Source organism: Moschus berezovskii, chromosome 9, assembly GCF_049115385.1.
Source record: "Moschus berezovskii isolate FMDL1 chromosome 9, NW_MosBer_1.0, whole genome shotgun sequence".
Taxonomy (NCBI): Eukaryota; Metazoa; Chordata; class Mammalia; order Artiodactyla; family Moschidae; genus Moschus; species Moschus berezovskii.
The window spans coordinates 92,732,003-92,759,640 of NC_142468.1; the positions used below are offsets into that span (position 1 = coordinate 92,732,003).

Here is a 27,638-nt window from a genome sequence, read left to right on the forward strand (position 1 = left end):
CAAGCAGACAGCAATGAAGGGAACCAAAGCCTCAATTACGCTGGGGACAGAAGTCTTTCAAAAGAGATGGTTTAATGAAAAGGTGCTGTCAAGAGCTAACTGTGTGGAAAGCAGCCTGTCCTCAGCTTCCTTTCTCCGTGTCCCCACCCTCCCCAATCTAGTCAGGAGCCAGCACTGCAGGACCAGGACTCCAATGCCTGAGGATTAAGCCCAGCAGGGCTGGGAAGGAAGGAGCTGCCAGGCCAGGTGCACAGGTCAGCTCCCTCAGGTCCTGTCCCCTTACCCAGCCTGTGACCTGGGTTCTGGACCCATGGTTCCCACTGATCAGACTGCGTGGTGACCCAGGCTTGGAGAAGACAATGCAGCCACAGTATTTTTCTACAGTACTACTCATTGTTTGTTGAAGGGGACTTTCAGCATAGATTTAGTCTTCATTGAATAGTTACCTTGACAAGTAATTTCTAATCTAGCCTTCAAACAATCCTTGAGTTGCTTAGTCCATGATTCCCATTTTACAGATGGAGCAACTGAGGCACAGGGGAGCAGGGGAAGCAACTTGCTGTTGGTCATATAGCTAGAAAGCAACAGAGCAAGGGTTTAAAGTAGGCAGTCCGGGTTGACAGCCCCCCTTTCACAACCTTCCTCCCAGTCTTGCCCTTTCTAGTGTTGATATGCTGTCTTGATTAGCCTTCCAGACTGATTCCAGGCTCTACCCGAAATCCCCAGGTGCTCCCAAGTCAAGCCCGCTTCCAGGCTCAACCCTTCTCCCCAACACGGATTATCTTTTTGGGTCCAGGAGTTGCTGCCACCTACAGGCCGCATGTGCAAAGACGCTTGAGCTCTTGAGGTTCCCTGGGCAGAAGGGTGGCCTGGAGACCCAGCAACCACTGTGCTGCTGCGTTCCGCCATATGGCTAAGCAGTAGCAGAGGGTGGGGAGCTTTAGCTCTGGAGAGTTCTGCATCTGGCCCCTTCTGCAATGACAATCTGGACCCCACGAGGAAGAAAAAGGGTGGTGGGCTCTACAGGGAGGCAGACACAGTGGTGGGAGATGAGTCCCCACAGAAGCCTCACCACCCGGGATGAGTCAGCCTCCTGGTGCAGTCCTGCCTAAAGACAGGAATTAATGGAGCTCAGAAAGAGTATTTGTCATTTCCGTACTACCTTTCTTTTGTAGCTTGCTAAAGACTTTAATGCCTGCACCATAATCCAGCCGGAGGAAACCCATGAAGCTCTGAATGTCCCTGTGTTTCAGAACTGTGCCGGACTCTTCTCCGCCAATTAATTGGTAGGTATACACGGATTGAGGAGGGAACGAGAGAGCCAAGACCACTGGGGACAAACAGATTTAGCCGAAATGCAGTCAACGTGTAGACCAAGCAACAGAGATAGGCATTTTCTGCCAACCTGGTCTAGTCTGAGGCTTTATTTCCAGACTGATCACTGGCTTGCTGTGACAGCCACAGAAACCACCTCCCTGGGCCTCAGTGCTGACTGATACTTGTGAATGGGGGAACAGGAGATGGGAGAGAGAACGGTGGTTAACTTTGCCCCTACTGAGAGGTGGGCACTGTGCAAGGTGTGCATGCGTGCAAAGTTGCTTCAGTTGTGTCCAACTCTGTGCAGCCCTATGGACTGTAGCCCACCAGAATCCTCTGTCCATGGGATTCTCCAGGCAAGAACACTGGAGTGGGTTGCCATGCCCTCTTCCAGGGGATCTTCCCAACCCAGGGATCGAACCCTTATGTCTCTCTTATGTCTCCTGCATTGGTAGGTAGGTTCTTTACCACTAGCGTTACCTGGGAACCCCACTGTGCAAGGTGCTTTATGTGAAATACCTCCCAAGGCCCCAAGTGGCAATTTTTATATCCCTGTTTTAGAAAGGTAAACCCAAAGTCACGTAGCTAGAATGGAAAGCAATGACAACAATAGTAACCAATACGACAATCATAGTCAATGTTTATATAGTGCTTGCTGTGGTCTGGGAAATACATTGACATGTCTAAGCCTCACTGAAAACCACTGGGGCTTCTCCAGTGGCTCTGTGGTAAAGAATCTGCCTGCAATGCAGGAGGTGTAGGACACACGGGTTTGATCCCTGGGACAGGAACATTCCCTGGAGGAGGGCATGGCAACCCATTCCAATATTCTTGCCTGGAGAATCCCATGGACAGAGGAGCCTGGTGGGCTACAGTTCATAGGGTCGCACAGCATCTGACATAACTGAAGCAACTGAGCTCAAGCTCAAAACATTAGGTTGGTGTTGTTACCCCCATTTTGCAGATGAGGAAACTGAGCAGAGATCTGCAACTCCCACCTAGTGCAAGCAGCACCACCACCTTCCTTCCTGTTCATGTCACAGAACTGTTGTGAGGACCAGCAGTATTGGGGAGCAGAAACAATGCTCCTGCAGAAGAAAGTCACCCTTGGACCTGCCTTTACTTCCTTCCTGGAGAGGGTCCCTCTCTGGCAGCAACAGTCACTTAACCTCTGTTGATGAGTTGAAAGCCCCAGGGCTCATACATGATTGCAACGATTTTTCCTGTGTCCCCAGAGAGCTGGAGTGGGTGGTTTCCGAGGTGCAGAGCTCAGGTGGGAAGAACTGTGGAAGAGGGACTGGAGTACAGATTTAGTTGTGAGTGAGGAACGGATGAGTAGGTGGGAGAATAAATCGAGATGGGCAATTGAGAATAGAGAGGTTAAAAAAGGAGGGGAAGACTCCTCAGCCAGGACCCGGGAGCAGGCCATGGAGCCCCCCAGTGCCTGAACACCTGTGCCTACTGCCCCAGGCCTGACCCTTCTCTTTGATCCCCTAGGAACAAGAATGCACAAGGCCAAGGGTTAGGCTGGGTGCAGGAGAGACCTCAGAGGAAGTCAGACTGAATTTTGAGACCCATCTCTTCTTACTCACTGTGTCGCCCTGGATAGGTTACCTAACCTCTCTCCTCACCTGTAAAAGGGAGATTACATCCTTGCCTTACAGGGATGATGTGTGGATTAACCACAGTGATGTCCAGACAGTTCTAAGCACAGAAGTGACTGGCCTCCAGCAGAGCTCGGTAAATTTTGGCTACAATTATAAGCTGTTTTAAAAGCACTTGGCATGGAGTAAATACTCCACAAATAAGCCCCATACAAGTGTAAATAATTAATAATTATTATGATGACTAATCATCATTATTGTTGATGATAAACGTGAGAACTGCTACCCAAATGCCAGCTCCCCCACTCAATCTGTCTGCAGTTTTCACTCCTCAGCAACAAAGAACTATTCTGAGACCCAGAGCAATTGCCGGTCCCATGCAGGCAGACAGGGAGCACTGATACTGTCTCAGTCCCCACCCCCTACTCCCCTCCCGTACCCCCCCCAGCAGCACAGCAGGGTCTGGTCTCACCCAGGCAGGTACTGTTCAACCAAATGCACCCATCTGGTTGTGCATCTACTTAGCTCCTCTGCCTCTGCATTGTTAAATATTTTGGATAGCACCTAAAGAGAGTACCTCTTTGCAATTCCTTGAGCCCTGGCTCATGTGCAACAAGGCAGACCTGCATACAGAAAGCAAACCAAGGAAATCCTGGTCCAGTTCCCGGAACCTCTGCCTCTGAGATGAGGCTGGTAGGCAAGGAACAGGCTCTCCTGAGCATGCAGACCTCAGCCTCGTACTGAAGAAGCGGAGCAAGGCCTACAGTGGTGCCTGTCAGCACACCGCATAGCAGAAACTCAATAAATACATGGATGACTGGATAGTCAGACGGATGCATGGATGGATGGAGGGATGAGTGAGAGTGACCATAATAATCATGTCTTTTTTCCCCCTGACTTTCTGATGCTTTGACATCTGGGGCTTCGCTGACCCTGAAGAGTCTGCAGCTCCCAAGGCTAGTAAACTCTGAGATGATAAACACACCTTTCATATGCAAACCAACCAGTCCCTCATTCCACCCATCCCCTCACCCTGCCCCCTAACTACCTCCTTTATCAGGCTTTCATACTTTGGCTCACTACCAGGTACCAGACTGTTAGGGTCAGTCCCTGCACCCCCGAGCACTGCTGAAATCATTCTAACTAGCAAACCCTAAACCTGCTTAGCTTGCCTCATCTGTTCCTTCCCTTGGAAACCACAGTAAAGACTCTCGCCCACATTTTCCCCTCACTCTTGCCTCCTGATCTACCCTGGTACTTCCCCACATAGCCCCTTGTGGCATGGCCTGCCCTCCTCTGGGGAACTGTGAGTAATAAACTACCTTTTCAACAGCAGTCATCTTCTGATCTGCTGGCTTTACCATACCTGAAGAAGAATAAAACCTTCATTTTAAAACAGGAGGGGGAAGGATAGAAGGAAGGACGGGAGGAGAGAAGGAAGGATGGAAGGAGGGAAGGGAGGGAGGGAGGAAGAAATTAACCTGTTAATTTCAAGTTTCTGTAGGAATGATCTGATCCACAACTTTGCTCTCTGCTTTGAAAGAAGCAGCTTCCTCCTAGCAGATTCTGGATGTGTTTGAGAGAATGATCCTCCGCAGTGCCATAGGCCAGCAGTTATAACACTCTACCTTTGGGGACATACAGGCTTGGCTTTGAATCATGACCCTGCCTTTCACTGGCTATGAGACCTCAGGTAACTGACTTGACCTCTCTTGATTCATTTCCTCAACTATTTTATATATATAAAATAACCATGCACCATCTCACTCTAGCATCAAAAAACTTGGAAGGTACCTTCCGTACCTTCCGGTACCTTCCAGTAGATAGATACCTTCCAGTACCCAGTATCCAGCTCAGAGTACACATTCCACAAATGGTGAGCATTGTTACTTGGCCATTCTGCAGTCCTGCACTCCGAGTGCTACCTGGTAGCAAGACTGTTATCAAAATGTCATCTTCACCCAGTAATTCCTATTTGGGTCTCTTGGTTTCAGCATCCCAGAAAGCTGTCTTAAACTCCCTGCCCAGTCCCTGGCCCAGGGACTGGGTTCAGCAGACAGAAGGCTTGCTGTGCTTAGTGAAGGAGCTAGAGGGGCCCTGCATCCCACCTTGTGCTTCGATTTTCACAGCCCTGGAGTCACACTGACCCCCTTCCTGTAGAGACGCTGTTTGGCTTCCCCTGCTGATTTCAAAGTGAGGAGCAGGAGGACCTTTCAACTGGAATAGCATTTCCATTTTCCCATCTCCCCCGTACACCATCACTCAGTAAAAATAGCTAATTTTAAAATGGCTGCTCTTATGATGGACGAGATTAACGGATCTTGAAGAGCAGCCAGTATACCAACTGCTCCTGCAGCCATGATGAAAGCTAATAATGTAGAAAATTCTGCCAATTCCTTTAATTCATGAATATTTAAGCCTGTGAAAAATCTGTCAGATTATATCATTTTTTTCTGGTGATTTTCCGCCTAAGTACATTCGTGGCGGCCTGCCAGTTGCTCAAGAAACTTCAGCGGGAGCAAAATTGTTCTTGTTGTGGTTGGTGTTGTTACCATGGGTTGTCGTCTTCCTGCTGAAATGATCCCCCCTCCCCATCCCAGGACGGAATCAGGTTCACCTGACAGAGCCAAAGGCAACCCCTAGGATTTTACCTCAACAGGCGTAGATTCTTCTAACCCGAAGGCTGGCACAGACCTTTGAGATCAGAGCCCACGGTTTTCAAATTGTGTTCCATGGTACCCAGGGATTCCTCCAGGGTCCCCAAGGTCCCCTAGCTAGAGATGCTACGTGGTTGGAGTTGGGGGATGCAATCTCCACCTCCATCCAGCAGTTCTGCTTTCTGCAGCGAGGTTCCATCTAATATTTCCCTGGGAAGACATTTAAACAGAATTTGGAAACCACCTTGTAGCCCAACCCCCACCTCCCGAAATAACAGATGGAGAAACTAAACCCCCCACAAGGGTAAGCAGTTTGTCCATGTCACTAAGTACATGAGCGGAGGCCTCTGAACTGTAGCCAGGGTCCCCAGCTCCAAGCCAGCTCGCTCTCCTTTCCAGCACATTCTGGCCGACCTCTCAACGGCCCAGCACAGCCTGGGTGGGGGAAGCAGGAAGCCGCCGGGCTCAGATGGGATGGCCGCCGCTCCCCAGCCAGGGTGGACAGGCCTCTCTCGGAAGCCAAGCTGTTTCCTCGCAGAGACAAGAGACAGACAATGAGCGTGGTTAGCGGCTTGGGAGGGAGGGGCGGCCCACTTCAGAGATGATTATCATGTGGGGACTTGGCTGGAGGAAGGAGCGAGCTGCTTTTTATAGGAACTCCAGTTCCTTGTTTTGTTCCCCTCGGGTGATTCTCCAAAGAAAGCCGACTCGAGTCAGCTGGCAGTGGCAGGGCGAGGCCGAGGCGGCTGGGCTGCGATGGCCCTGGTTCAGCACTTGCCCCAGCTGGTCACGTCCTCACCAGGGCAGCCCGCACTCTGCCAGGAGCCCAGGTCAGCCCCCATCCAAAATCAACAAGTCTTTTGTGCTTCTCCTTTAGACACGGTGTAATTACAGCAAACATGCACTGGCGGTGAGCAGCAATCATGAGACAACTGTTGAGGATTTCAGATGCGCTTGGCGGTGGCTCCTGGAGCGCAGCGCGAGGAACCGCAGCTCCAGTTGGCCCGTGCTGGCCCGAAAACAAGGGATTTGCAGAAGTCGGGAGCGGTGTGTTGGCACAGTGTCCACACCATGTCGTTCATCAGCTATTTCCTTGATCGCGGGTTGTGTCTTACCACCAAGCCAACCGACTGACTCATGAGTCATTGAATTAAAAAATAAATAAATACTTGAGGCCAGCTGTGCCCGACGAGCAAAACCCGTCAGGCTGCAGACAAAGTGGGCCCCTGCCACTTTCCCAGGTGGTTTCATTTTTCCTCTTTTTGTTTTCTTGTTTGAAAACTATGAAAGTGAAACCACACACCTCCCCCTGAACGCTGTTGTGTCCCCACAGCTGGAGGAGGTGGGTGGGGGCGGGGTCTCCTGGTTGCATCGGCATTGCCCTTCCGCAGGCCCCAGGGTCCAGCCATGAGGCGGGAACCCAGGCCCTGCTGTGCCTGGCTCTGAGCAAAGCCCTGCACAGGGAAGTGGCCAAAACCCATTGTTAGGTGGTTACAGTACATGGCCAAGAACCCACCCAGACAGATGATGAGGAAAATAGTGATATGTGTGGAAAGTGTGTTAGTCGTTCAGTCACTTTATGGGTCCTACTCTTTATGACCCAATGAACTGTAGCCCTTCAGGCACCTCTTTCCATGGGATTTTCCTGGCAAAAATACTGGAGTGGGTAGCCATTGCCTTCTCCAGGGGATCTTGCTGACCCAGGGATTGAACCCGGGTCTCCTGCTTTGCAGGCAGATTCTTTACCATCTGAGCCATCAGGGAAGCCCCAAATAGTGATCAATATCCTCAATTTATAGATGAGGGAATAAAGGCTTCTTCGTTTAAGAGTCATGCTCTGGTCCCACACTTAGTAAGTGACAGAATTGGGTTTAAAATCCAGATTTATCTGATTCCAATGTTCTTCTTATTCTCAGATGCATCATACTATGAATATGTAATATTATAGGGTGATTAACACTGACATGGCCCACTCACGCCCCTCCCCCCAACCCCAAGGCTGACATTTAAGCTTGGGAGGCACGAAGTCAAGGATGAATTAGACAGTTGATGTAATTGTGGTTAACACCCTCAAGGAAGAAGTTCAGGGTGTTTTCATCAGGGGACAGAGGGCCTGGCCTGGCCTGAGAGGGCTGAGAGGCATGAGGAGGCATTAAGTGGGCAAACATTCCTGCAGAGGGAAGGGCAGGAACAAAGACCCTGAGGCAAGGAACTGTGTGCTGGGTGCTGACGGAAGGGCAGGGAGCTTGCAATGAGGGGGCCTTAAGGGTGGAGAGCTTGGTGGGGCATTGAAGGCCAAGGAAATAATTAGGGGCTTTATCCTAACAACATGGGGTAGCCATTGACGGGTTTTAAGTAGAGGCATACACAAATCTGAGATTTTTTTTTAAAGGATTCCCCCTGGTTGTTTTATAAACAATTGGCTGAGGGACAGGAGGAGGGACAGGAGAAGTTGCAGGGAGAGTTATCGATAGGCCAGCAATGCTGGTGGCTCACAGTTTCCAGACTGACTGAGGGCACAGGCTCTCTCCATCACCGCCCCTCAGTTCAGTTCAGTTCAGTTCAGTCGCTCAGTCATGTCTGACTCTCTGCGACCCCATGAAACGCAGCACGCCAGGCCTCCCTGTCCATCACCAACTCCCAGAGTTCACTCAAACTCATGTCCACAGAGTCAGTGATGCCATCCAGCCATCTCATTCTCTGTCATTCCCGTCTCCTGCAGCCCCCAACCTTTCCCAGCATCAGAGTCTTTTCCAGCGAGTCAACTCGTCACATGAGGTGGCCAAAGTATTGCAGTTTCAGCTTTAGCATCAGTCCTTCCAATGAACACCCAGGATTGATCTCCTTTAGAATGGACTGGTTGGATTTCCTTGCAGTCCAAGGGACTCTCAAGAGTCTTCTCCAGCACCACAGTTCAAAAGCATCAATTCTTCAGCGATCAGCTTTCTTCACAGTCCAACTCTCACATCCATACATGACCACGGGAAAAACCATAGACTTGACTAGACGGACCTTGGTTGGCAAAGTAATGTCTCTGCTTTTTAATATGTTATCTAGGCTGGTCATAACTTTCCTTTCAAGGAGCAAGCGTCTTTTAATTTCATGGCTGCGATCAGCATCTGCAGTGATTTTGGAGCCCAAAAAAATAAAGTCTGACACTGTTTCCACTGTTTCCCCATCTATTTCCCATGAAGTGATGGGACCAGATGCCATGATCTTCGTTTTCTGAATGTTGAGCTTCAAGCCAACCTTTTCACTCTCTTCTTTCACTTTCATCAAGAGGCTTTTGAGTTCCTCTTCACTTTCTGCCATAAGGGTGGTGTCATCTGCATATCTGAGGTTATTGATATTGCTCCCGGCAATCTTGATTCCAGCTTGTGCTTCTTCCAGCCCAACGTTCCTCATGATGTACTCTGCATATAAGTTAAATAAGCAGGGTGACAATATACAACCTTGACGTACTCCTTTTCCTATTTGGAACCAGTCTGTTGTTCCATGTCCAGTTCTAACCGTTGCTTCCTGACCTGCATACAGGTTTCTCAAGAGGCAGGTCAGGTGGTCTGGTATTCCCATCTCTTTCAGAATGTTCCACAGTTTATTGTGAACCACACAGTCAAAGGCTTTGGCATAGTCAATGAAGCAGAAATAGATGTTTTTCTGGAACTCTCTTGCTTTCTCCATGATCCAGTGGATGTTGGCAATTTGATCTCTGGTGCCTCTGCCTTTTCTAAAACCTGCTTGAACATCTGGAAGTTCACGATTCACATATTTCTGAAGCCTAGCTTGGAGAATTTTGAGCATGACTTTACTAGCGTGTGAGATGAGTGCAATTGTGCGGTAGTTTGAGCATTCTTTGGCATTCCCTTTCTTTGGGATTGGAATGAAGACTGACCTTTTCCAGTCCTGTGGCCATTGCTGAGTTTTCCACATTTGCTGGCATATTGAGTGCAGCACTTTCACAGCATCATCTTTCAGGATTTGAAATAGCTCAACTGGAATTCCATCGCCTCCACTAGCTTTGTTCATAGTGATGCTCTCTAAGGCTCACTTGACTTCACATTCCAAGATGTCTGGTTCCAGGTGAGTGATCACGCCATCGTGATTATCTTCGTCGTGAAGATCTTTTTTGTACAGTTCTTCTGTGTATTCTTGCCATCTCTTCTTAATATATTCTGCTTCTGTTAGGTCCGTACCATTTCTGTCCTTTATCGAGCCCATCTTTGCATGAAATGTTCCCTTGATAGCTCTAATTTTCTTGAAAAGATCTCTTGTTTTTCCTATTCTGTTGTTTTCCTCTATTTCTTTGCATTGATCACTGAGGAAGGCTTTCTTATCTCTCCTTGCTATTCTTTGGAACTCTGCATTCAGATGCTTATATCTTTCCTTTCCTCCTTTGCTTTTCACTTCTCTTCTTTTCACAGCTATTTGTAAGGCCTCCTCAGACAGCCATTTTGCTTTTTTGCTTTTCTTTTCCATGGGAATGATCTTGGTCCCTGTCTCCTGTACAATGTCACGAACCTCCATCCAGAGTTCATCAGGCACTCTATCTATCAGATCTAGACCCTTAAATCTACTTCTCACTTCCACTGTATAATCATAAGGGATTTGATTTAGATCATATCTGAATGGTCTAATGGTTTTCCCTACTTTCTTCAATTTCAGTCTGAATTTGGCAATAAGCAGTTCATGATCTGAGCCACAGTCAGCTCCTGGTCTTGTTTTTGCTAACTGTATAGAGTTTCTCCATCTTTGGCTGCAAAGAATATAATCAATCTGATTTTGGTGTTGACCATCTGGTGATATCCATGTGTAGAGTCTTCTCTTGTGTTGTTGGAAGAGGGTGTTTGCTATGACCAGTGCGTTCTCTTGGCAAAACTCTTTTAGCCTTCGCCCTACCTCATTTCGTGCTCCAAGGCCAAATTTGCCTGTTACTCCAAGTGTTTCTTGACTTCCTACTTTTGCAGAAGAGTCCAAAATGCAGTACTTGGATACAATCTTAAAAACGACAGAATGATTTCTGTTTGTTTCCAAGGCAAACCATTCAATATTACAGTAATCCAAGTCTATGCCCCAACCAGTAATGCTGAAGAAGCCGAAGTTGAACAGTTCTGTGAAGACTTACAAGACCTTTTAGAACTAACACCCAAAAAAGATGTCCTTTTCATTATAGGGGACTGGAATGCAAAAGTAGGAAGTCTTCTCCAATACCACAGTTCAAAAGCATCAATTCTTCGGCCATCAGCTTTCTTCACAGTCCAACTCTCACATCCATATATGACCACTGGAAAAACCATAGCCTTGACTAGATGGACCTTTGTTGGCAAAGTAATGTCTCTGCTTTTTAATAGGAAAGCTGATTGCCGAAGAATCGATGCTTTTGAACTGTGGTGTTGGAGAAGACTCTTGAGAGTCCCTTATACTGCAAGGAGATCCAACCAGTCCATTCTAAAGGAGATCAATCCTGGGTGTTCATTGGAGGGACTGATGCTAAAGCTGAAACTGCAATACTTTGGCCACCTCATGCGACGAGTTGACTCACTGGAAAAGACTCTGATGCTGGGAAAGGTTGGGAGCGGGAGGAGAAGGGGACGACGGAGAATGAGATGGCTTGATGGCATCACCGACTCTGTGGACATGAATTTGAGTGAACTCCAGGAGTTGGTGATGGATGGGGAGGCCTGGCGTGCTGTGATTCATGGGGTCTCAGAGAGTCGGACACGACTGAGCGACTGAACTGAACTGAACTGAAGGTTGGTCATAACTTTCCTTCCAAGGAGTAAGCATCTTTTAATTTCATGGCTGCAAACCTCCCCTCACTGTGCATCAGAGATGCTCCAAAGGCTCTATCGCTAACAAGATATTCTCATAATCAGGGACTAACTTTACAGATGTGAAGCCAGGAGGAATACTGCAGCCTGGCAAATACTGCAGCCTGGCAGCATGGTTCTGGGGATCTTATCCTCCTCCCCCAACCCCTCCAGCTGAAGCCAAGGTTGGGGTGACTGCAAAAGCAGCACCCCTTTTCTCCTCTCCCTCCTGGTCCCACACTGTTCTAAGTAATTCTTTTGAGCAGTCCCAGGAGCTGACTATGGCTCAGATCATGAACTCCTTATTGCCAAATTCAGACTGAAATTGAAGAAAGTAGGGAAAACCATTAGACCATTCAGATATGATCTAAATCAAATCCCTTATGATTATACAGTGGAAGTGAGAAATAGATTTAAGGGACTTGATCTGATAGATAAAGTGCCTGATGAACTCTGGATGGAGGTTCGTGACATTGTACAGGAGACAGGGACCAAGACCATCCACATGGAAAAGAAAAGCAAAAAAGCAAAATGGCTGTCTGAGGAGGCCTTACAAATAGCTGTGAAAAGAAGAGAAGTGAAAAGCAAAGGAGAAAAGGAAAGATATAAGCATCTGAATGCAGAGTTCCAAAGAATAGCAAGGAGAGATAAGAAAGCCTTCCTCAGTGATCAATGCAAAGAAATAGAGGAAAACAACAGAATAGGAAAAACAAGAGATCTTTTCAAGAAAATTAGAGATATCAAGGGAACATTTCATGCAAAGATGGGTTCGATAAAGGACAGAAATGGTATGGACCTAACAGAAGCAGAAGATATTAAGAAGAGATGGCAAGAATACACAGAAGAACTGTACAAAAATATCTTCACATCCAAGATAGTCATGATAACGTGATCACTGACCTAGAGCCAGACATCTTGGAATGTGAAGCCAAGTGGGCCTTAGAAAGCATCTCTACGGACAAAGCTAGTGGAGGCGATGGAATTCCAGTTGAGCTATTTCAAATCCTGAAAGATGATGCTGTGAAAGTGCTGCACTCAATATGCCAGCAAATGTGGAAAACTCAGCAATGGCCACAGGACTGGAAAAGGTCAGTCTTCATTCCAATCCCAAAGAAAGGGAATGCCAAAGAATGCTCAAACTACCGCACAATTGCACTCATCTCACACGCTAGTAAAGTCATGCTCAAAATTCTCCAAGCCAGGCTTCAGCAGTATGTAAACCGTGAACTCCCAGATGTTCAAGCAGGTTTTAGAAAAGGCAGAGGCGCTAGAGATCAAATTGCCAACATCCGCTGGATCATGGAGAAAGCGAGAGAGTTCCAGAAAACCATCTATTTCTGCTTCATTGACTATGCCAAAGCTTTTGACTGTGTGGATCACAATAAACTGTGGAACATTCTGAAAGAGATGGGAATACCAGACCACCTGACCTGCCTCTTGAGAAACCTGTATGCAGGTCAGGAAGCAACGGTCAGAACTGGACATGGAACAACAGACTGGTTCCAAATAGGAAAAGGAGTATGTCAAGGCTGTATATTGTCACCCTGCTTATTTAACTTATATTCAGAGTACATCATGAGGAATGCTGGGCTGGAAGAAGCACAAGCTGGAATCAAGATTGCCGGGAGAAATATCAATAACCTCAGATATGCAGATGACACCACCCTTATGGCAGAAAGTGAAGAGGAACTCAAAAGCCTCTTGATGAAAGTGAAAGAGGAGAGTGAAAAGGTTGGCTTGAAGCTCAACATTCAGAAAACAAAGATCATGGCATCTGGTCCCATCACTTCATGGGAAATAGATGGAAGAACAGTGGAGACAGTGTCAGATTTTATTTTGGGGGGCTCCAAAATCACTGCAGATGGTGATTGCAGCCATGAAATTAAAAGACGCTTACTCCTTGGAAGGAAAGTTATGACCAACCTGGATAGTATACTGAAAAGCAGAGACATTTGCCAACCAAGGTCCGTCTAGTCAAGGCTATGGTTTTTCCCGTGGTCATGTATGGATGTGAGAGTTGGACTATGAAGAAGGCTGATCGCCGAAGAATTGATGCTTTTGAACTGTGGTGCTGGAGAAGACTCTTGAGAGTCCCTTGGACTGCAAGGAGATCCAACCAGTCCATTCTAGAGGAGATCAATCCTGGGTGTTCATTGGAGGGACTGATGCTAAAGCTGAAACTGCAATACTTTGGCCACCTCATGCGACAAGTTGATTCACTGGAAAAGACTCTGATGCTGACAAAGGTTTGGGGCGGGAGGAGAAGGGGATGACAGAGAATGAGGTGGCTGGATGGCATCACTGACTCTGTGGACATGAGTTTGAGTGAACTCCGGGAGTTGGTGATGGACAGGGAGGCCTGGCGTGCTGTGATTCATGGGGTCGCGAAGAGTCGGACACGACTGAGCGACTGAACTGAACTGAACTGAGGTATTCCCTGAACCAGTCCCAGGACTTTTCAAAGGAGGCCGCCATTATCTTCATTACCTCCACCATAGTTTGGCCTCATGTCAAACAACAGGGAGGGAATACAACCCCGCCCACCAATAGAAAATTGGATTAAAGATTTACTGAGCATGGCCCCACCCATCAGAACAAGACCCAGTTTTCTCCTCAGTCAGTCTCTTCCATCAGGAAGCTTCCATAATCCTCTTATCCATCAGAAGGCAGACAGAATGAAAACCACAATCACAGAAAACTAACCAATCTGATCACTTGGACCACAGCCTTGTCTAACTCAATGAAATGATGAGCCATGCCATGTAGGGCCACCCAAGACGGACAGGTCATGGTGAAGAGTTCTGACAAAATGTGGTCCACTGGAGAAGGGTATGGCAAACCACTTCAGTATTCTTGCCTTGAGAACCCCATGAACAGTATGAAAAGGCAAAAATATAGGACACTGAAAGATGAACTCCCCAGGTTGGTAGGTGCCCAATATGCTACTGGAGATCAGTGGAGAAATAACTCCAGAAAGCATGAAGAGATGGAACCAAAGCAAAAACATCACACAGTTGCGCATGTGACTGGTGATGGAAGTAAAGTCTGATGCTATAAAGAGCAATATTGCATAGGAAGCTGGAATGTTAGGTCCGTGAATCAAGGCAAATTGAAAGTGGTCAAATAGGAGATGGCAAGAGTGAACATAGACAATTTAAGAATCCGTGAACTAAGATGGACTGGAATGGGTGAATTTAACTCAGATGACCATCATAGCTACTACTGTGGGCAAGAATCCCTTAGAAGTAATGGAGTAGCCCTCATGGTCAACAAAGAGGCCAAAATGCAGTATTGAGTGCAATCTCAAAAATGACAGAATGATCTCTGTTCTTTTCCAAGGCAAACTATTCAATATCACAGTAATCCAAGTCTATGCCCCAACCAGTAATGCTAAAGAAGCTGAAGTTGAATGGTTCCATGAAGACCTACAAGATTTTCTAGAACTAACACCCAAAAAAGATGTCCTTTTCATTATAGAGGACTGGAGTGCAAAAGTAGGAAGTCAAGAGATACTTGGAGTAACAGGCAAATTTGGCCTTGGGTTACAAAATGAAGCAGTGCAAAGGCTAAAAGAGTTTTGCCAAGAGAACGCACTGGTCATAGCAAACACCCTCTTCCAACAACACAAGAAAAGACTCTATACATGGACATCACCAGATGGTCATCACCAAAATCAGATTGATTTTATTCTTTGCAGCCAAAGGTGGAGAAGCTCTATACAGTCGCAAAAACAAGACTGGGAGCTGACTGTGGCTCAGATCATGAACTGCTTATTGCCAAATTCAGACTGAAATTAAAGAAAGTAGGGAAAACCACTAGATTATTCAGGTATGACCTAAATCAAATCCCTTATGATTATACAGTGAAAGTGACAAATAGATTCAAGGGATTAGATCTGGTAGACAGAGTGCCTGAAGAACTATGGATTGAGGTTCATGACATTGTATAGGAGGCAGTGATCAAGACCATCCCCAAGAAAAAGAAATGCAAAAAGGCAAAATGGTTGTCTGAGGAGGACTTACAAATAGCTGTGAATAGAAGAGAAGTAAAAGGCAAAGGAGAAAAGGACAGATAAAAGCATCTGAATGCAGAGTTCCAAAGAATAGCAAGGAGAGATAAGAAAGCCATCCTCAGTAATCAATGCAAATAGAGGAAAACAATAAAATAGGGAAAACTAGAGATCTCTTCAAGAAAATAAGAGATACCAAGGGAACATTTCATGCAAAGATGGGCTCAATAAAGGACAGAAATGGTATGGACCTAACAGAAGCAGAAGATATTAAGAAGAGGTGGCAAGAATACACAGAAGAACTATACAAAAAAGATCTTCATGACCCAGATAACAACGATGGTGTAATCACTCATCTAGAGCCAGACATCTTGGAATGTAAAGTCAAGTGGTCCTTAGGAAGCATCACTGAACAAAGCTAGTAGAGGGGGTGGAATTCCAGTTAAGCTATTTCAAATCTTGAAAGATGATGCTGTGAAAGTGCTGCACTCAATATGCCAGCAAATTTGGAAAACTCAGCAGTGGCCACAGGACTGGAAATGGTCAGTTTTCATTCCAATCCCATAGAAAGGCAATGCCAAAGAATGCTCAATCTACTGCACAACTGCACTCATCTCGCATGCTAGCAAAGTAATGCTCAAAATTCTCCAAGCCAGGTTTCAAGTGTACTTGAACCATTAACTTCCAAATGTTCAAGCTGCACTTAGAAAAGGCAGAGGAACCAAAGATCAAATTGTCAACATCCACTGGATCATGGAAAAAGCAAGAGAGTTCCAGAAAAACATCTATTTCTGCTTTATTGACTAGCCAAAGCCTTTGACTGTGTGGATCACAACAAACTGTGGAAAATTCTTAAAGAGATGGGAATACCAGACCACCTGACCTAGGAAATCTGTATGTAGGTCAAGAAGCAACAGTTAGAATTGGACATGGAACAACAGACTGGTTCCAAATCAGGAAAGGAGTACGTCAAGGCTGCATGTTGTCACCCTGCTTATTTAACTTGTATGCAGAGTACATCATGTGAAATTCCAGCCTAGATGAATCACAAGCTGGAATCAAGATTGCTGGGAGAAATATCAATAACCTCAGATATGCAGATGACACCACCCTTATGTCAGAAAGCGGAGAAGAACTAAAGAGCCTCTTGATGAAAGTGAATGAGGAGAATGAAAAAGTTAACTTAAAGCTCAACATTCATAAAACTAAGATCGTGGCATCCAGTCTCATCACTTCATGGGAAATAGATGGGGAAACAATGGAAACAGTGACAGACTTTATTTTTCTGTTCTCCAAAATCACGGAGGATGCTGATTGCAGTCAGGAAATTAAAAGACGCTTACTCCTTGGGAGGAAAGTTTTGACCAACCTAGATAGCATATTTAAAAGCAGAGACATTACTTTGCCAACAAAGGTCCATCTAGTCAATGCTATGGTTTTTCCAGTGGTCATGTATGGATGTGAGAGTTGGACTGTGAAGAAAGCTGATCACCGAAGAATTGATGCTTTTGAACTGTGGTGCTGGAGAAGACTCTTGAGAGTCCCTTGGACTGCAAGGAAATCCAACCAGTCCATCCTAAAGGAGATCAATCCTGAATATTCATTGGAAGGACTGATGCTGAAGCTGAAACTCCAATACTTTGGCCATCTGATGCGAAGAACTAACTCATTTGAAAAGACCCTGATGCTGGGAAAGATTGAAGGTTGGAGGAGAGTGGGATGACAGGGGATGAGATGGTTGGATGGCATCACCACTAGATGGACACGAGTGAGCAAGCTCTGGGAATTTGTGATGGACAGGGAAACCTGGTGTGCTACAGTCCATGGGGTTATGAAGAGTCGGACACTACTGAGTGACTGAACTGAACCAAACTGAAGGTATTTCCTTCAATCTGCTTTTGAAATCTGCTTAACCAGTTTTCATCAATATTGAAAAAGCTCCTCCAGTTCAAGCCTCCCCTCTTCACCCTATTAATCCCCCACGAGGGCCCCTCCAGGTCACACCATATCCAACTGGGGCTTAGCTGCCCCTTCAATTCAGTTCAGTTCAGTTCAGTCGCTCAGTCGTGTCCGACTCTTTGCGACCCCATGAAACACAGCACGCCAGGCCTCCCTGTCCATCACCAACTCCCAGAGTTCACTCAAACTCATGTCCATCGAGTCGGTGATGCCATCCAACCATCTCATTCTCTGTTGTCCCCGTCTCCTCCCGCCCCCCAATCCCTCCCAGCATCAGAGTCTTTTCCAGTGAGTCAACTCGTCGCATGAGGTGGCCAGAGTATTGGAGTTTCAGCTTTAGCATCAGTCCTTCCAATGAACACCCAGGACTGATCTCCTTCATAATGGACTGGTTGGATCTCCTTGCAGTCCAAGGGACTCTCAAGAGTCTTCTCCAGCACCACAGTTCAAAAGCATCAATTCTTTGGCGATCAGCTTTCTTCACAGTCCAACTCTCACATCCATACATGACCACGGGAAAAACCATAGCCTTGACTAGACAGACCTTTGTTGGCAAAGTAATGTCTCTGCTTTTAAATATGCTATCTAGGTTGGTCATAACTTTCCTTCCAAGGAGTAAGCGTCTTTTAATTTCATGGCTGCAATCAGCATCTGCAGTGATTTTGGAGCCCCAAAAAATAAAGTCTGACACTGTTTCCCCATCTATTTCCCATGCCCCTTGGAGACCCAGTTTTCAGGAGAGCTCAGAAATCCTTCCCCAACTCCCACCCACCCCTTCCTCCTCCTGAAAGATGAGAAGAGGGCAGTCTTGGGAAAGGAAGAGCTGCTCCTCCCCTCCCTCACCCTCTCCCCTGGTGTCTGGGCCAAACTCTCTCTCCTGGCCTAGAGGGCCTCGGGCTGGCTGGGCCACTAGGTTTGGTGCCACTAGGAGGTGCCCTCTCCTGCCTTCTGTCTGCCCCCTCTCCCCCAACTATTCCCACCCCTCTTACAGGACAGAGCAACACTCAGATCTGGGCCCTTGTGTGAGTGAAGGGCAGGGATTCCTAGAGCCCTACACCTGCCCAGGCACCAAGGTGCCAATGCTGTAAAGTATCCCTTTGGCCATTTTGTCTCCTTTGCCATGAATACCCTTCAGGGCACTTGTGGGGAAGGGCCACATTTTGACCTAACACTATCCTCAGAGCACTGTAATCTCGCTACAATTTCAAACCTCCATTCTACAGATCGGAAGTGGAGGTTCAGAAGGGCTCAAGAGCTTGCCTGCTGCTAAGCGGGAATCCGCAGATGAAACCAAGCCTGTTCCTTATACGCTTCCTGGCTGAGTGAGGAGGATAGAGAGAGGGACCCTGAGGGGCTTTGTCCCCATCGTCTGGGCCCCGGTGACACCCCCGGGACCTCAGCACACACCAGCCCTGCAGAGGTCTAGCACCGCACCCTAACAGTCAGCGTGGGCCAGGGTCTGGAGACTGGGGGTGCATCACTGAGGTCCCACAGAGCCACCACCACGCCCCAGTGATGGCTACGCGCCCCTGCTCAGCATCCTCAAGGCTCAGTACCCCTGAGTACATCAGCGAGAGAAGGTGAGGTGTGACTGCGATTTAGGGTGTTCAGCCTTTCCTGTCAGCTCCATATGGGAGCACTCCTGTCCCCCTGCCCTGCTGTCACCCCTCCTCCAGTCTCCCTCCCACCCCAGCACCCACCACCGCTCAGAGCAGGCCTTGCTCCATCTCCTGATATCAGGGCAAACTTACTGCGAAGAGCGTGGTGGGAGGGACCACCAGCGTGATTAATGCGCCAGCAGCCCCGGAGGGGCAGCTGCCAAGCTCACCAAACACACATCATGAAAAGTTATTGCTCAGAAAACATCAGGAGCGGCACTCACTCATAAATATTTAATGCCCCCACCGCAGGCAGCCAGAGTTCCTGCAAGGCGGTTAATTGCCTCCAGGACAAGGAGGCCAGGGCCTCCTCAGAGCCAAGGCTACTCCTTCAGCCCCTCCTGGTCCTTCCACCCCAGCCCCACAGTCCCCCAGCCCCCACCCTTGCCCAACGGCTGAGCAGGTCCTTTCACTTCCTGGCTCTGCTGGCCGAGGATGAAGAAGCCCCTTAAATCTTTATTTTTTTACAATTTTTTAAAAATTGATTTTAATTAGAGGCTAATTACTTTACAATATTGTAGTGGTTTGTGCCATACGTTGACCTTAAGTCTTTACATGTCACAACACAGGCTCTCTCCGCTCTTCCTACCCAATCTCCAGGAAATCTTCCTTACTCGCTTTACACTCGTCATATTGAGTCACTGACTGTTCCCTAAATAAGCCAGATTTTTACCAGGCAGGAGATAGATGGCCCCGTTCCCCCTGACCCAGGGTAAAGCCATTGGAGACTCATTCCCTGTGGGTTAGAATAGCAGGACAGTTAAGGGAGAGGCTGGGCCCTGCCCAGACCACATATTTCTTATTCTCAGAGTCAGAAGACCCCCTGCACCACATGTGTGCAGAGAATTTCCTTGGAAGTCAAAGGGGGAGTGATGTCAAGAGATGCTCTACCCACAGGCCTTTTCAGTAGAATCCGTCTCAGCTAAGAGATGCCTGCACATGCGTGGAAGGAAACTGAGATACACCAAATATGGACTGAGAACCAAGCAAATCAAAAGGACTGACCTCAGGAAACCTGGAAGAAATGCCCCATAAAAGTAATTCAAACTGCCATGAGAGTGAGGCTCAGGGACTTTCCATCTCAGTCTGCCCGTGTGTCTAGCCACGGTTGTTTTTGCAGTTTAGTCAGTAAGTCGTGTCCTCTTTGCAACCCCGTGGACTGCAGCACGCCAGGCTTCTCTGTCCTTCACTATCTCCCAGAGCTTGCTCAAACTCATGCCCATTGAGTCGGTGATGCCATCCCACCATCTCATCCTCTGCCTTCCCCTTCTCTCGCCTTCAATCTTTCCCAGCATCAGGGTCTTTTCCAATGAGTCAACTCCTTGCATCAAGTGGCCAAAATATTGGAGCTTCAGCTTCAGCATGGGTCCTTCCAAGGAACATTCAGGGTTGATTTCCTTTAGGATTGCTTGGTTTGATCTCCCTGCAGTCCAAGGGACTCTCAAGAGTCTTCTCCAGCACCACAGTTCAAAAGCACCAATTCTTTGGTGCTCAGCCTTCTTTATGGTCCAACTCTCACATGTGCTGTACTCCTTTCCCTCAATAAATAATTTACTTGCTTCATTACTTTTCATCTTTGTGGGAATTCCCACAAAGTCCACGGTCCACCCCACTCCCAACCTTGTCCTCCAGAGACATGTCTAAAGTCCCAGCTCAAGGGTTCTCCCTGTGTCACAGGCGCTGTGCATGTTTCTGGTGGAGTAACATGCAGGATGGCACCCATCTACTGACATGACACAACCCCCACCAAGTCAAGTTCCTAGAGGGAAGAATCTAGATTTGCCCTATTTAGAAGCATCCTGACTCTCTCTCTATTGCTCTGTCTGCTGCCCCCAAGGAGCTCCCAATAAAGATGAAAACACCGAAGGAAGGAAGCAGATGGAGGGAAAGGGGGAGGACTTCTCATCTGGAAGATGGGATAAGTGCCTCTTTGTCAAGATTGGCATAAAACTGAAATAACACATGCAAAGCACAGTGCCTTGCATGTAATAGATGTTTCAAAAATATGTTTGGACAAAATTAACGAATGAAGGAGGCAGTGAATGGTGTCCACAAGGAGAAGAAATTGGAGAGGAGAGAAACTGGGGGCAGGAGAGGAGAAAACAAATTCTTAATGAGCATCTATTCCATACCAGGCATGGTCCCAGGCTCCAGATATACTCAGTGATGGGGAGAAAAAAAAAACAAAAAACCACCATATCACTGCATCCATGAACCTACAATCTAGAGGGAAGACAGAGCTCGGTCTTAGCCCCAGTGTGGGGTGTAGGCACTGCCATTCTAAAACTTTATTATTCACTTCCCATGGCCTCCAAGATCAAGGTCAATCTCCAGAGCTTGCATTTATGGAGTCAGGATAGATAGACCATACCTATGTCCGTGCAAGCCTGCTAAGTCGTTCCAGTCGTGTCTGACTCTTTGCAGCTCTATGGACCATAGCCCACCAGGCTCCTCTGTTCAATGGATTCTCCAGGCAAGAATACTGGAGTGGGTTTCCATGCCCTCCTCCAGGGGATCTTACTGGCCCAGAGATCTAACCAGTGTCTCTTACATCTCCTGCAATGGCAGATGGGTTCTTTACCAATAGCGCCACCTGGGAAGCCCAGATGGACCATGCTATGTAACAAATAGCCCCCCAGATTTCAGTAGCTTACAGGAGTTTGTCATTCAGGCAAATCCACACCGGTCCAGGCATGATCTAGCCTGTGTAGACCCTGTGTTTTGGGCTGCTCTGCTCCAGTGGCACCTCCATGTGTCATCGCCCATTTCTTTTCTGCTCAAGTTGGTAAGGTTGAAACCATGACCCATTCCAGGGCCCTTACTCTGAGCCTCTGCACATCCTCCTGTCCCTGGACAGAAGACACTGCCACCCGCTCCTACCGGCGGATCCCGGAGGATCCCACGATTCTGACATACGGAGCTCGGCTGTGCTGTAGGTTCAGAAAGAGAGGAGGAGAGCAAGGCACTCGCCACGTTTCCCTGAGGACTCATCCTCTCCACCTGAGAAACGGGCAGAATTGTTCCTGCTGCTGTGGATGGGGAGTAGGATGCCTCTTTCTGCCTCTGGGAAGAATCCACCCCCTGGAATCCTCACAGTCCTCAAAGACAGTTTCTACCCAAGGGCAGTTGTAGGCTGTGAAGCAGAGAGAGGAAAGAATTGGCCTTGAGGTTGGAAGCCCTCAGCCCGTGGCCACAACATGTTAGCTAGAGGGGAAGCAAGCCATGGAGTTCAAAATAGAGAAAGAAGAGGAAACGAAACCGGCTCCTCTCCCAGTCCCCACCACCCCCGCCCCTGCAGTGCCTTAGAGGATGAATCAGCTTGTGCTCTTCTTTTCCTCTTGGAGGCAGTGGTAGAGCTGGGGGTGAGTAAGCCGTATGGTTCCCCAATGCGGTCGCGGTCAAGGTCACTGGACACTTGGTTCAGCCCCCTCACAGGCCCGTGAGAATGAGTTCCACATCCTCTCACACCAACTCCATTTCCCCTCCCACCCCCTGCCCCTGGCAATCCCCTCTGGCTCTTGCTTCCCTCTCCCAAGTCCAAGTCCAAGCACAGTCTGCCCCAGCCCCCACCCCACTGGCCCAGCCAGCCCCTCGCAGAGCACAGGGCATGGTCCGAAACCGCATCGTGCAACGTGACTCACTCGATCTGTGGCAAGACTGATGCAATTGTGGGTGAGGAGTCATTTCTGCTGATGAGGAAACCACAGTAACCCAGCAGGGGTGAGAGGGCAATCCATCAGGGCAATTGGGACCCACCCTGAGAAAGTGCGCTCCCAGAGCCCTCGGGCTTCCCGGAGGAACCCAGCCCCACCGCAGCGGCGGCCAAGAACAGAGCAGAGCCCCCAGTGCATGGCTCCCACTGGCTGAGATGCCGCAGGCGTGGGGCTGGGAGGAAGGCCGGGCCCTGGCAAGGGTGGGCCTGGTTCACACACACCAACTCTTCCAGGGCCCCGGGTGAGCCACCTTTCTGCCTGTACAATACAGAGGCAGCTGTGAGAGGTTCTCAGAGGAGGCCAGGGAGCCATGGTAAGAGAAGTCTTCTCTGCACCCGATGCCTGGACCAAAGATGACAACCATCTTGCGGCTCACTCCACTGCACTGAAAGCATCTGTATCTGCCTGTAGTGAATGAGCCCCCACAACCAGAGCAGGTGCCCAGAAACACCCTGAGCTGAATCTGAAGTCACAGCAGCCAACAGCCTGTGTGCTGTGACCCGGCTCCCCTGGCACACCCGCTCTGGTTGTCTGATCTACTGCTCATGTCCATGAGCCAACAAGCCCAGTCAGCCTCATGCCCAGTGAGCCCTCATCACTGCCCCCACACTGAGCTCTTTTCTTCCATTCTTTATCATCTGGGTGGTACAATGCTCGGGGCGGGTCTCCACCTTCAAACAGAAGCCATTCTAGACAGACGCTAGAGACATTAGCCCTACCAGAAAGCGACACATCACCTCACCAGATCAACAGACCCATGAAAGGGAGGCATTCTTTCTTCTTTTAAAAAAAATATTTTGTTTATTTTGCTGCACTGGGTCTTAGTTGAGGCACCCCAGGTCTTTGATCTTTAGTTGCGGCATGTGGGATCTAGCTTCTTGTCCAGGGATCGAACACAGGCCCCCTGCATGGAGAAGGCAATGGCAAGCCACTCCAGTACTATTGCCTAGAAAATCCCATGGATGGAGGAGCCTGGTAGGCTGCAGTCCATGGGGTCGCTACTAGTCAGACATGACTGAGCGACTTCACTTTCCCTTTTCACTTTCACACATTGGAGAAGGAAATGGCAACCCACTCCAGTGTTCTTGCCTGGAGAATCCCAGGGATGGGGGAGCCTGGTGGGCTTCCGTCTACGGGGTCGCACAGAGTCGGACACGACTGAAGTGATTTAGCAGCAGCAGCAGCCACTGAAAGTCTAAGGGAGGCAGGGAAATCCCAAGTGAGGCATTCTTATCCCATTCTACTGCAGAAGGAGCCAAGGCTCAGAAGGCAATATAACCCACAAGGACACCAGTAACTTGGCAGATTGTGGCCCAAACTCTCTTCAAACTCCGTGCTCAGAATTCTCTCCAGATTCCAGCCACCTGCTAACTCAGCTTCCTCCTTGGGGGTCTCTCAATGAGGACCAAGGAGATGAGGAGTCTTTTAAGAAGCGCCAAGCAAAATATAAAAGGAGAGAGCAGGACAGTTCACCCTCCACATCTGTGGGTCACTGACCCACAGGGCCAAGGACCATGTCAAACACAGGCCACTGCCCCATCCTTATGCCCTCCCACCCCCAACCGCCCCCCACCCCCACGCCCCCCCAGGCTGAACTGGAGCACCATAAAGGCTGAGCCCAGCCATTCATATGCAAGCCTGACCCCTGGTGCCACAACCCGGAACTGCATGGACAGCCAAGGAGGCCCAAGAGGTCAGGAAGCTTGGCACTCGGTGGAGACAAGTGCTGAGCCTCAGAGCTTTTGAATATGCCCACACTTCCCAGCCCCCCAGTCTGGGTGACTCTGGAACCCCAGGCTACAGGGTCTTGATAACCAACCCCCTCACATAGCCAGTTCTTGGAATATGCTCATGAGTCACAAATCTCATAATGGCCTAGGAGGCACGTAGAGTTTTAGCCCCTTTCTACAGATGAATATACGGAGGCCACAGCAGTGAGAAAAACTCCCCAACTTCAGTTAAGAAGTCAATGACAGATCCTACACTTGAACCCAGATTTTCTGATTTAAAAGACCACCCCCTCCAATTTTCCTAAAATCTCCACCCCTTGGGTCACTAAAGGTAGAAAAGAGATAGGAGAACATGGCTTCTAGGACACCCCACATACATCAAGTAGATTTATTTTGGAAAAATAAATGTATTTAAAATTCATGCCTTTATTTGAAATTAAAGAGTTTATTTAAAATAATTGTACTTAAACATGCTTATGTAAAATAAAATACTTGCAAGATAGCTTTCCACCTGCTTCTAATAGCCCATGACCACAGGACCGTTGATCTAATAAATATCGTGTCTAGAGGGGGTGGACAGGACTAAGATTGCTAGATTTAGCAAATAAAAGTACAGACTGTGCAGTTACATTTAAACTTCAGATAAACAATGAATCCGCTATTTGGGACATATTTATGCTAAAAAAAAAAAAGAAAAAAGATTTGTTGTTTGTCTAAATTCAAATGTAACTGGATGTCCTCTGTTTAATCTGGCAGTCCTAGACTAGGTGCTCTTGGGGATGGGAGAGAACTGCAGCTAGATTGGGGGGTCCAGGAACAGTTTGGGGCCTCTTAACCAGCGAGGGGTGAGGAGGGGGAGAGGCAGTGAAGTTGGAGATCCAGGCAGAAATTTGGAAGCTGCTCAGGGTTTGGGGTCCAGGAGTGACATGATAATGTCCTTCTTTTCTTACAGATTATTCTGACCCCCACATGGAATATAAGAAAGGGGGAGTAGGGACTTCCCTGGCAGTCCACTGGTTAAGACTTTGCACTTCCACTGCAAGATGTATGAGATGGATCCCTGGTTAGGGAAATAAGATCCCGCTTGCCATGCGGTCAAATTTTATTTAAATAAATAAAAATAAAGTTGACATCTATAATATTTTTAAGAAAGAAGAAGAAGGGGGAGCAGTCAGTCAGGGAGGGCCAATAAGGATGTATGTGACGGCATGTGGTTCACGCAGGGTTGCACGACAGGTGGAGGTGGTGGGGAGCAGTAGGTTCGGGACACGCTCTGAAGGTGGAGCCCACTGGAACCTCACCCTCGGGGCCTGGAGTGCCACTCTCTTCCCATCTTGTGTGCTTTGGTGCTCAGTCGTGTCCAACTCTTTGCAACCCCATGGACTGTAGCCCACCAGGTTCCTCTGTCCATGGGATTCTCCAAACAAGAATACTGGATGGGGTGCCATGCCCTCCACCAGGGGATCTTCCCAATCCAGGGATCAAACCTAGGTCTCCCGCATTGCAGGCAGATTCTTTACTGTCTGAGCCACCACCAGGGAATCTTCTCCTCTTAGCCCTTCCCGATCCTGCTCTCTGAACCACGCACCCTTGGTTTTGCAGCCTCAGTTCTGACTTCCGCTGTTTTCCTCCTCCCTCCATGAACTCCCCACCCGGGTGCCACCTGATGGGACTGTCCCTGCTCCTCTTGGCAGGCAGGTTCACGGAGGGAAGAGAAAGAGAAGTCGTTGTGTTGTTTTTCTTGTTCACCTCATGGCCACCATGCCCCCCCAAGGGACCCAGCCAAGTGGCCAATGTCAGGTTTTTCTGAGAGAAGCCTGTCCCTCTGCATACAACCAAGAACCAAGGCAGGAGGGGCCCCCTGACAGCCCTCCCCTGGAAGCAGGACCCCTGAAGGACCCCTGAAGAGTCTGTGCTCACCCTTCAAGTCTCAGGTAGGGTAAAGAGATCAGCACTCCAGGCCCTGACTCAGTGCCTACCAACCCTACTGAGGGGAAAAGCTCCTGGATGCAGAGCAAACCACCCCCTGACCACCACCACTGCTGCGTACTCTTTCCCTGAACCAGACCTCATGAGGACAAAATGCTGGTCTTCCAGCTCAAGGTCAGTGATTTTCAAACTTATTCCCAAATTAGGCCACTGTAGAGGGGGAGAAGGGGAGGCGAATCCAGGAACCAACTCTCCCTCACATCAGCCACACTAGTTAGACATGTATGACTATACATGTTTTGTAAACTGGGGCTTCGGGTAAAATTATTTTTTTAAACGTTAAATTTTAATTTAAAGTTTAGAAATGTTAAACAATTAATTAAAATTTAAAAATAAATTATTTTTATCTGGCTGCATCGGGTCTTCGTTGCATCACACCGACTCTCCAGTATGGTAAAGGCTCCAGAGTGCGCAGGCTCAGTAGCTGCAAGTCTTGGGCTTAGTTGCTCTGAGGCATGTGGGATCTTGGTTCCCCAGCCAGGGATCAAATCCACGTCCCTTACATCAGAAGGCAGATTTTTAACCCTGGGACCACCAAGGAAGTCCTTAAAATTCTTCTTTTAAAGGATGCCTTGGTGAAAATACTCCCGCCTGTGTGCACGTGTTGAGACCTTGTTCTCCTGGGTCCAGCTTTCCCAGTACCATATCATCTGAGCCCTGCTCCCTTCGCTTTCATTCCTGTACTGCCATTCCACCTGAGACTTTACGTCCTGGTACTGCCTGACCCTCTCTCCAAGGGTCTCCATATCAGAATCCCCACAGCAGCCTCCTAACACCCCCTGGGTTGATGATCATATGGCCCATTTTACAGATGAGATCACTGAGGCCCAGAGGCAGCAGAACCTGAACTGGATGCTGGGAGTCTGACTTTGGATGCCGGCCCTCGGCAGGCTCCTACTGAGGCCCCAACCCCAGCTCCCTGCCAGGATCCCCATCCAGGCCACCAGAGTCCCAAGTCTTTGATTGGATTGACTCCTGCTGGAAGTCTGCCTCAGAGCTGGAGGCCATGCTTTAATCAGAGCAGCCCAGACTGGCCTGTGCAGAGAAGAATGTCATCTCTGGGGTCTCGGCCCTGGAGTCCAATCCCTGGGTGGCCTCCTCCCAGCAGCACCCAGGGGTTCACTGCCTGTCATCTGTTACATAGCAGGAGAAACATGCTGGGGAACACTTCCAGCTGAGATGGATGCCCAATCAA

At 48.4% G+C, this 27,638-nt stretch overlaps 2 long non-coding RNA genes across 3 annotated transcripts in view; one reads left to right on the top strand and one right to left on the bottom strand.

Annotated features, from left to right (window-relative positions):
• LOC148776615 (uncharacterized) overlaps positions 1 to 27,638 on the bottom strand; it is an 85,317-nt gene that overhangs the window by 41,852 nt on the left and 15,827 nt on the right. The gene's annotated exons all lie outside the window — the stretch shown is intronic.
• On the top strand, positions 960 to 6,666 carry LOC129563173 (uncharacterized). Of its 2 annotated transcripts, none has more exons than XR_016038370.1 (3): positions 960 to 1,286; positions 4,468 to 4,614; positions 6,456 to 6,666. It is a non-coding gene; the product is annotated as an uncharacterized LOC129563173 (long non-coding RNA). The 2 variants fall into 2 exon arrangements; XR_008687315.2 differs by lacking the exon at positions 960 to 1,286 and adding an exon at positions 4,168 to 4,227 and having other exon boundaries at positions 4,465 to 4,614.